This window comes from Anser anser (assembly GCF_964211835.1).
Source record: "Anser anser genome assembly, chromosome: 1".
Taxonomy (NCBI): Eukaryota; Metazoa; Chordata; class Aves; order Anseriformes; family Anatidae; genus Anser; species Anser anser.
The window spans coordinates 135,379,939-135,390,782 of NC_139720.1; the positions used below are offsets into that span (position 1 = coordinate 135,379,939).

The 10,844-nt window shown below is 41.6% G+C and overlaps 1 protein-coding gene across 16 annotated transcripts in view; it reads left to right on the plus strand.

Annotated features, from left to right (window-relative positions):
• Positions 1–10,844, plus strand: part of NLGN4X (neuroligin 4 X-linked) — a 203,171-nt gene that overhangs the window by 20,423 nt on the left and 171,904 nt on the right. For 3 of the 16 annotated variants that reach the window (XM_083819347.1, XM_083819348.1, XM_083819353.1), the window contains exon 3: positions 4,858–4,977. The exons of the other annotated variants lie outside the window; for them this stretch is intronic. The gene's annotated coding sequence lies outside the window, so the exon portion shown is untranslated. The remainder of the gene's footprint in view (positions 1–4,857; positions 4,978–10,844) is intronic. 16 annotated transcript variants of the gene reach the window in all.

The following is a 10,844-nucleotide window of genomic DNA, read 5'->3' on the forward strand; positions in this document are numbered from 1 at the left end:
AAATACTTTTATTTGTCTGTAATATAGGTTATGTATTAATGGAAGATCCAGAGTATTTATAGAAACTTCAGATGGTTAACTGCATGCAGAATATTTTTGTTAACGTAGTTACCTAAGGTGAGGAAGTTTTCTACAAATAGGCAATTAATTTTGAAACATAACATATATACCATTCATAGTTTGCAGTGCTTGAAAAAGACAAGGGTTTTATTGCTGCTGTGGTTTGACATCAGTAGCATGTTTTGAAGTATCTTTGAAGAATATTTTGAAAATTTTGATTTTCCAAAATTTTGAAAGTCAAGCCACTTAGCTGCCTGATGTGGACTCACACTTTATCCTCTATATTAATATTGACTGCACATGTATGTTTCTGGAGTCTTTGTGTACTCAGAGTAACACATCTACAAACATTTTGCAAGACTGTGCTATGCGTAACTCCAAGTTACACACACAGTTAAATTCAGTACACATACCAGCACTATAGAAGTATCGGTGTTCAAACTTCCAGATGTTGGGTGCTTTGCTCTGTCAGAAAGTCCTCCAACATTCAGCTTTTGTGACCTGATGTTGTGTCACACTGAAAAGTGTGTCTTTGCAAAGCACCACAATTTAATATGTGATATACCAGACTGATCAGAGTTCTCTTTTTTTCTCTATATAACTGTTAGGATATATAATCAATTCTTAAAGCTTCTTGAGGTAAAATTTGTCTTGTGGTCTGCAAAATGGAAGCAGTTTTGCTTTTCTATAAGAGAATTCTAAAACGTATATTTCTCTTTAATACTATACCTGAGAGCTGGAGATGGTTTTTACTGTCACAACCATGTTTTTAGGTATGACTTATAATTTTCCAGTAGCACCTACCACTGCATACAATTTCCTATGCCCCATCAGAATTTCCTCCTGAAATTGTGACAGGACAGGTATGAAACATGGATACTTAGTCTGAGTTCAGCAGTCTGCTAATCTCATAAGAACTTTTATTGACTTCATAGGGCTTTGGATCAATCTCTTGTTCAAAGAAACTCTAGCCTTTCTTTGGCTTTTAGAAACTAAAATAACAAAAAGGTCAACAGATTTATAACTCAGTCACTCCTGAATAACTCTGTTCTTCCAAGTAACAGCAGGGCAGGGAAAAACAATTGGCTTCTCAACCAGATAAGTGGAAAGAGAGTGGAGATATAGGACTCATGACAATCATAATTTTGTTTTGGTTATGACCTGCAATCAACAGAATATTATATAACCTATTACTGTTGTAGGCAGGAGATCTAAAGATGACTGACAGCACTGAGCAAGCAAGGTTTAGTTGAAAACAGTATGTTCTAAATACAGAACAGTGACTACATATAGCCCTACAGTGAGAGAAATCTTTTCATATTTTGCTCTAATAGGAGACAAGAGAGGACTTATTAGACTTTTGGGAACCTTTAGAATCTTCAGCAAATATTCCAAGCCACTGAAAACATTTTAGTCAACTTACTAAGTTCATGTAATGGAGTTTAAAAAAAAATTATCAATATATTGATTTCCTGCTCTGGGGAAATGTAAGGACTTTTATTATTATTGTGTTTGTTATTAGCTTGTTCAATTATTTTTTCTACACTGGTGCTAATTTTGGAGAATTCTAAATCTAATAAATTCATTTAGTACTTGGAATGACTGATTAACAAAGGTCTGAGATAATCTTATGGCATGGACTAACGCTTCTCTTTCTGATGTTCTAGGAATCTATCATCTCTCTTAACCTCTATGTATCATTTGCTACACTATTCATGCAACCCAGTAAAAGTATAATGAATGATTAATTTATAATTAATTTTACTTTCTGCATTTCACTTAATTCTTAGTAGAAACATTAAACATTTTTTTTTTCAGAAGTATATTTTGAATATATTAAACATATCAGCAGTATTTAGGGCCACATTCTCACCTGTTATATATGGTTTGAAGACTCAAGTCATCAAGTCCAATGAGGGCATGTAGAATTATCCACTAAATTATTTCCTTAGATTTCAATTAGTTGAGTGTATAGCTTAATGTGAATGGTACAAATTCAAGGGATATTAAATAACGATTTCAATTTATTCACTGGGATACCTGTCTACGTTTTAACTCTCACGGGTCTAAGATTTGCCTAAGGAACCTGAGAATTGGTTTATGACAAAAAGAATATATATGTGGGCATAAATAAGTATATATAGAGAGACATTAGTTTTAAAAGAGAAGATACAGAGAAGGACTTGTGGATGATGTGAAGGTTGGACACTGTCTTGGGCATAGTGATCATAAATTAATAGAGATTTGATTATTGGAAAAGTAAGGAGTTAGGTTAGCAGATTGGCCAGCCTGGAGTTCTGGAGGGCAGACTTTGGCCTCTTTAGGAGACTGGTTGGTGGAGTCCCTTGGGAGGCAGTCCCAAAGGGCAAAGGAGTCCAGGAAGGATGGACATTCTTCAAGAAGTAAATCTTAAAGGTGCAGGAGCAAGCCATCTCCATGTGCTGAAAGATGAACTGACATGGAAGAAGACTGGCCTGGCTGAATAGAGAGCTGTGGCTAGAGCTTAGGAAGTAAAAGAGGGTTTATAACCTTTGGAAAATGAGGTGGGCCAGGTGGATGTATCCTAAAGGAGGCTGTGGCCTATGGAGACACCCCTCTGTAGCAGACTCTGGGCTAGACCTGTAGCCTGTGAAGAGGAGCCCATGGAGGAGCAGGTGATCTGGTGAGAGCTGCCTCCTGTGGGGGACCTGTGTTAGACCAGTTTGCTCCCAGCAGATGGACCATGTGTTATGGACCCCTATTTGGAGCAGTTCTGGAAGATCTGCTGCCTATGGGAAGTCCACGCAGGATAAGTTCAGGAAGGACTGTATCTCTTGGGAGGGACCCCACTTTGGAGCAGGGGAAGAGGGTGGCAGTGAAGGAGCAGCAGAGACAAAGTGTCACAGACTGAATGCAACCCTCATTCCCCATTCCCCTGCACTGCTCAGGGGTGGAAGTAGAAGAGGGTGGATGGGGGGAAGGTGTTTTTAGTTTGTTTTGAGTTTCTCACTGTTATACCTCGTGATTAATAGGTAATAAATTATTTTAATCTCCCTACTCCGAGTCTGTTTTGCCCATGACAATAATTGTTGAGTGATCTCCCTGTCCTTACCTCAGCCCTTGAGCCGTATTTTCATCATATTTTCTCCCCCTTTCTCTTTGAGAAGGGGGAGTGAGAGAGCGGTTGTGGTGGAGTTCAGCTGCCCAGCTGAGTAAAATTACCACAAGGACTGGAAGGAGGATCCAAGAAACTACAGGCCCCTAGGTCTGTCTCACTTCTGTGCCAGGGAAGCTCATGGAGTGTATTATCTCATAGTGCCATCATGTGGCACTTACAGGGCAACCAGGTGATCGGGCTTGGTCATCATGGGTTTATGAAAGGCATGTCCTGCTTGACAAACTTGTTCCTGCTTGACAAACCTGTTCTTCTAAGACAAGGTGACATACTCAGTGGATGAGGGAAAGGTGTGGATGTGGTCTACCTAAACTTCAGTAAGGCTTTTGACACTGTTTCCCATAGCCTTCTCCTGAGAAACTGGCTGCTCACAGCTTGGATGGGTTCGTTGGTTTGTCCTGGTGAATGGAGTTAAATCCACTTGGAGGTCAGTCACAAGCTCAGTACTGGTACTCAGTACCAGGGTTCAGTACTAGGGCCAATTCTCTTCAATATCTTTATTAATGATCTGGATGAGGGGATTGAGAGTGCCCTTAGTAAGTTTGCAGACAACACCAAGTTAGACACAAATGTTGATCTACTCATGGATGGGAAGGATCTACAAAGGGATCTGGATAGGCTGGATCAATGGGCTGAGGCCAACTGTATGAGGTTCAATAAGTCTAAGTGCTAGGTCCTGTACTTGGGGCACAACAAGCCCATGCAGTGCCACAGGCTGGGGGAAGAGTGGCTGGAAAGCTGCACAGCAGAAAAGGACCTGTGGGTATTGGTCAATAGCCACCTGAATAGGAGACTTCATCATGCTCAGGTGGCCAAGAAGACTAACAGCATCCTGGCTTGTATCAGAAATAGTGTGGCCAGCAAGACTAGGGCAGTGATTGTCCCCCTGGTCTTGGCTCTGGTGAGGCCGCACCTTGAATACCGTGTTTAGCTTTGGTCCCTCATTAGGAAAGAGACATTGGAAAGTGTCCAAAGAAGGACAACGGAGCTGGAGAAGTGTCTAGAGAACAAGTCTTATGAGGAGTGGCTGAGAGAGATGGGGATGTTTATTCTGGAGAAAAGGAGGCTCTGGGGAGACCTTATCATGCTCTTACCCGAAAGGAGGCTATAGAAAGGTGGCGATTTGAAGCACCAAGTGACAAGACAAGAGGAAATGGCCTTAAGTTGCATCAGGGGAGGTTTAGGTTGAATATTAGGAAAAAATTATTCATTGAAATGGTTGTGAAGTATTGGAACAGGCTGCTTGAGGAAGTAGTTGAGTCACCATCCCTGGAGGTCTTCAAAAAACATAGATGTAGTGGTTTGTGATATGGTTTAATGGTGGACTTGGCAGAGCTAGGTTAAAGATTGGACTAGGTGATCTTAGAGGTCTTTTCCAAAGTAAATGATTCTATGATTCTATTCTATGATTCTTTAATCTTAAAAAACAGGACAGGGACAAAGGAAAAGTTATTGCACTGTAATATATGGTCAGAAGGTTGATAGGCATATATATATATATTTTTTTTCCCTCCAGCACATCCAAAATATATGAGGTGAGAAAGAAATTGTCTAAATAATTTGCATTTTGAGATGTATTGTCAATGACAATAACAAACTGAATGATGATATGCTCTTTTGTTTGTTTCTTTCTTTTATCTTAGTCTACAGATATAATTCAGATGAAAAAGACAAAATACTCAGAAAGTTTCATACTTAAGGTTGCTTAGGAAAAGCAAATTCTTCCAGCTTGTGCATCCGGAATGTTGTGAAAAACATAATAGGTAATTTAATTAAAAATTATATCCTTTAGTATCATCAAATAATAAAGCGATAAAATTAAGATTGCTTGGGTAAACTCAATTCCACTTTTGAAATCAGAATTTAGTGAAAAATGAACAATGCTTTTTTTTTAATTTTGCACCTTTGATTTTCTGTTGTTTTTTTGTATAGTCCTCACAGAAAATTGTAAGATTATCACAGAATGGCTTAGGTTGGAAGGGACCTTAAAGATCATGCCATGGTCAGGGTTACTACTCACTACATCAGGTTGTCCAGGGACATATCTGGACTGGTCTTGAACACCTCCAGAGATGGGGCATCCACAACTTCTCTGATCGACCTGTTCCTGTTCCTCACCACCCTCTGAGTGAAGAATATCCTCCTAACCTCTAATCTAAATCTCCCCTCTTTTAGTCTAAAACCACTCCACCTTGTCCTACCATTATCTGAGCAAGAAGTTACTCTCTGCCTTTTCTATAAGCCCCCTTTAAATATTGGAAAGCTGCAATGAGATCTCCCCAGAGCATTCTCTTCTCCAGGCTGAACATCCATAGCTCTCTCAGTCTTTCTTCATAAGAGAGGTGCTCCAGCCCTCTGATCATCTCTGGGGCCCTCCTCTGGACGTGCTCTAACAGGTCCACATCCTTGTGCTGGGGGACCCAGACCTGGATGCAGTACTGCAAGTGGGGCCTCACAAGGGCAGAGTAGAGGGGGACAATCACCTCCCTCCCCTGCTGGTCACACCTCTCTTGATGCAGCCCAGGATGCAGTTGGCCTTCTGAGCTGCAATTCCACATGCTGGCTCCTGTTGAGCTTTTCATCCACCAGAACCCCTAAGTCCTTCCCTGCAGAGTTACTCTCAAGGAGTTCTTCAATGAGTCTGTACTCATGTCTGGGATTGCAAAGAATAAATAAATAAATACATACATACACACACACACATATACATATATAAATCCATAGCATTAAGTAAAACATTTGCAACACCTTCTGTATTACACCCTGAAGTCAAACTTTCAAGAATCAACATGTCCTGTTGCCACTTTAGCAAGAAGATTTCACATTTCAGGTGACAATAGAGCAATCTGTTAGTAAAGAGCGAGGCTGGGCTGCAGGTAAACTCCCAGTCATAGGGGGAACCTATTGTAGTTTCTGTCCCCCAAATTCCATCTCATCCCCTGTCCCTGCTTTGTTTGCTCCTAGAGATCAAAGAAAGGGGTTGGTCAAGTTCCTATTAATACAGGATCCCGTCTCTCTTAGTCTCCTCATGCACTCCCAATACAGTTGTAATGAAGGTAGCAGCTGCCATCTTTGCTACATATTTTGGCTAAATAAATAAATAATATATGTATATATATATATACTTGCTTTTTTTTACACGCTATGATTTTGGAAAGCTGCCAAGACTTTCCTGATGTCAGATAGTGAGAAAGGAAAAACTGGTAGTTTCAAGTAAGTCTCAGATAAACCAGAATGGAATTTAATTAGAATAAAGGTTTCTAGCCAGACTTCTCTCCTCATTGGGCTTGAGATAACAAAAATTAGAACCATTAGATAAAAATTCGGAGTAATTTTCTGTTGTTCTTTGTTCTCAAAGTAAACTCTGGCTATGTTCAGACTGCATGCTGAGGTGGGATTTGGAACAGTTTGGGCAGATTAAGCTATGGGCTGGTTAAGCCATGATATAGAACTGCACTGTATTCCCTTTCACTTCTCTGTTTACTCCTACTTGCTGTTATTGGAATCAAGGAAAGAATAGAAGGAACAAAAATCCATGTATGCAAGAGGAAAGGAACTCTGATTTTACCAAGAGGGTAACTGATGACTGTGCAAATGATGAAGGCAATAGACACACAATCATTATTAAACTGCAAACTTAGAGGGACTCTCATAACAGTCATGAAAAACAAGATCCTGCAGGCTTCAAACTGTGTTGTTTTTGCTTGCAAGGCTATAGTTGCCAGATGAAGACTTAAGTGCCTTTCTCTTCTTGACAGGAAGGGTAAGAGAGGTGGAAGGGTTCCTACATCAAGTTTTGTGTCATTAAATTCTTGTAGTGCTGAAGAAGATGGAGCTGTTTCTTTACACTTGTTTTGAACATATGCCTTTCCATTGCTAGACAGGTAATTCTGTACAATAATTTAAATCAAGCAAAAATAAATAAAATAAAATAAATAAAATAAAAGTTTCTCTCTCTCTCTCTCTCTCTCTCTTTTTTTTTTTTTTTTTTAAGGACAGAACAACCCCTGGGAATGTATCAGTTCCTGATCTACTTGACTTAAACCAGGCTTTTGCTCAATTTTGCACAAAGATATTCAATTGAGATGTGGGGCATTATGGTTCAAGCTCTTCTTCAATTGCTAAGATAAATGACGTTGTTCCAGAAACAGAAACAATGATCTGAGTATTAGTGATGCGAGTGACTAGCATAACCAAAAACTGAACATCTGCTAAATCCCTAGAAACATAACTTTGGCTTTCTTTAAGGCAGGAAAGACTCTTATTTTTGATGACAGATTCTGTCTTACTCAGAAAAGAGGCATATCTTTACAGATCACAGAATCACAGAATAGCTAAGGTGGCAAGGGACCTCAGGAGCTCAGCTGGTCCAACCTTACTGTTCAAGGGGGCTTACCTACAGCTAGTTGACCCAGCTCATGTCCAGATGGCTTTCAAATATCTTTACGGTTGGAGACTTCAAAACCTCTCTGGGTGACCTGTGCCAGTGCTCAGTCACCCTCATAAGAAAGAAGTGTTTCCTGATGTTCAGACAGAATCTCCTGTGTTCCAGTCTGTGCCCATTGCCTCTTGTCCTGTCCCTAAGCATCTCTGAGAAGAGCCTGGTTCCATGTTCTTTGCATCCTCCCTTCAAGTATTTATATATATTGATGAGGTCACCCCTGAACCTTCTCTTCTGTTCTCTAGACTGAAGAGTTTCAACTCTTTCAGACTTTCCTTGTATAAGTGGTGTTTCAATCTTTTAATAATTTTAGTGGCCTTTCACTAAACTCCTTCCAGTTAATCCATATCTCTTTTGTCTTTTGGAGCCCTGAACTAGAGACAATACTCCAGATGTGTCCTCATCAGCTCTGAATACAGGAAAAGAATCACCTCCCTCAGTCCAATAGCAATAGTTTGCCTTATGCAGCTCAGAATACCATTAGCTGCCTTTGTGTCAAGGGCACACTGCTGCCTCAAGTTCTACTTGGTGTCCACCAGGATCCCCAGGTCCTTTTCTGTAAAACTTCTTTTCAGCCAATGTAGCATGTACTGATGCCCAGGGTTGTTCCCCCACCAGGTGCAGGACTTTGCACTTGCCCTTGTTGAACTTGATGAGGTTCCTGCTGTCCCATTTCTCCAGCTTGCTGCGATCCTTCTGGATAGCAGCATGACCCTCTGGTGTATCAGCCACTCATCCCAGATTTTTGTCATCATCAAACTTGTTGAGAGTACTCTCTTCCCCATCATCCAGATCATTAATGTAGATAGATGTTGAACAAGATTGGACCCAGCATTGATCCCTGGGATACAATGCTATTTACTGTCTTCCTGGTAGACTTTGTGCCAGTGCTAACCTTATTGGTTCAGACATTCAGACAGATTTCTATCCACCTCATTGTCTGCTCATCTAGTAGTTATTTCCATTCTTTACAGATTGTCTAAGTTTATTCTGTTGCAGCATGTATTTTTGTTGTTGTTGTTTGGGGGTTTGTTTATTTTTTAACCATGTAGTTCCAATGGAGTTGTCTGGGGAAAAACGTATCACAGGCTTAGGATATGTGGATTTTGATGATTCTATTATGGGAAGTGATGGCTGTTGTAAGAGGGATGTGCTCTGAATTTTTCTCATGGGTCTGTTTAAATTTGGAAGGTTTTTAGTACACGAGCCATTTACTGAGAATGATATGGTTGTGTCACAACATCACAGGGACTGGTGGCTCCCTGAGGCTTATCCTAGCTGGTGACTGTGGTGGGTTTACTCAGGGGGGTGGCTGAGCTCCACCTCAGCCAGTCTCTCTCTACCTCTCCTCAAAGGGAAAGGGGGAGAAAATTCGATGAAAAGGGCACAAGGCTTGGGATAAAGATGGGGAGATAGATAGCTCAAAAATTATCGTGACGGGCAAAACAGACTCAGAGTATGGAGATAGTAAGATTTATTGCCTATTACTAGGCACAAGTTAGAGAAGTGAGAAACGAAGGAAAGAAACCAAAAATGCCTTCCCCCCATCCACCCTCTTCCACCTCCTTCCCCCGCAGGGGCGTAGGGGAATGGGGGCTGCGGTCAGTCTATAGCACTTTGTCTCCACCGCTCGTTCTCAGTCACTCTTGTCCCCTGTGCCATGGGGTCCCTCCCACGGGATGCCATCCTTCCCGAACTGATCCTGCAGGGGCTTCCCACAGGCAGCAGCTCTTCAAGAACTGCTCCACATATGGGTCCTTACCACAGGGTCCATCCCTCAGGAGCAAACTGCTCCAACCTGGGTCCCCCACGGGCAGCAGCTCCTGCCAGGTCACCTGCTTCTGCGTGGGCTCCTCTCCACGGGCTGCAGCTCTGGCCCGGAATCTGCTCCAGCAGGGGTCCTCCACAGGCCACAACCTCCTTCAGTGCAGGTCCACCTGCTCCACCGTGGTCTCCTTTATGGGCTGCAGCGTGGAACCCTGCTCCTTTGTGGTACTCCATGGGCTGCAGGGGGACAGCCTGCTTCAACATGGTGTTCACCACAGGCCGCAGGGGACTTCTGCTCCGGTGCCTGGAGCACCTCTCCCCCTCCTTCTTCACCGACGTTGGTGCCTGCAAGGCTATTTCTGACTCTTCTCACTCCTCTCACTCTCCCAGCTGCTGTGTTGCAGTGTTTTTTGTTTGTTTGTTCTGTTTTGTGCGTTTTTTTTTTTCCTTTCTTAAATATGCTCTCACAGAGATGCAAACAACATTGCTTATTGGCTCGGCTCTGGTCAGCAGTGGGGCCCTTAATTAATATGGGGCAGCTTCTAAATTCTTCTCACAGAAGCCACCGCTATGGCCCCCTGCTACCAAAACCTTGCCATGTAAACCCACTACAGTGACTTGAAGCAAGGAGTATTAGGGACTCCCTGTGGGGCTCAGGGGCCCTGGCAACCCATCCCACTGGCCCACCAGCAGAGGCAGACAGGGGCACTGGAGCAGACCCAGTCTCAGAAATCAGGCACCTCCCTGGGGCCAATAACCAACAATCGTAATATCTGGTGCATTAAGAAAATCTGTGTAAAAATATTTTCACTTATGAGAAAATTTTCATGTATACGTTTTCATGGTATGAATTTTCATTCATTTTAGTCTTTATAGCTATGAAAATTTTAAGAGAATTTCTTCCTGATTTACCCACGTTCTTAGAAAAGTTATATGGGTAGATATATTTATCAGATCTTGCTTATGCACAGAAAGGCATGCATGATTTCATCAAGAGTAATTGCTTTACTAGTAATAACTTGGAAGGGACACAGATAGTCAATATTACCTTGAGCATCACAAGATTCTTACTGTAATAGTTGTTTAAGTGCCTTTCAGAAAATTTCTTGCTGTTATTTTAGAAACACAGAAATAATATTGAAGGTCCCAAGGAGACTTAACTATATACTTGAAGTGAGGAACTCAGATGATTTGAGTTCCATGCCACTGGGTGGATTATTCTGTCTCCTATTCATCTGATTCCCTATCTACTATGTCTGAAAACTGTACCTTGACAGCTTAAGGGTTGTTATGTGGAGCTCTTGCTGTTTCAACTGATCTTTAATTTCAGTATGTCTCAGCATGGTCTTGAAGCTCTCTTTGGACTCTGTTCTTTTGACTTTGGGCATGTCCTTAATCTTTTTATTTTTATTTTTTTCCCTT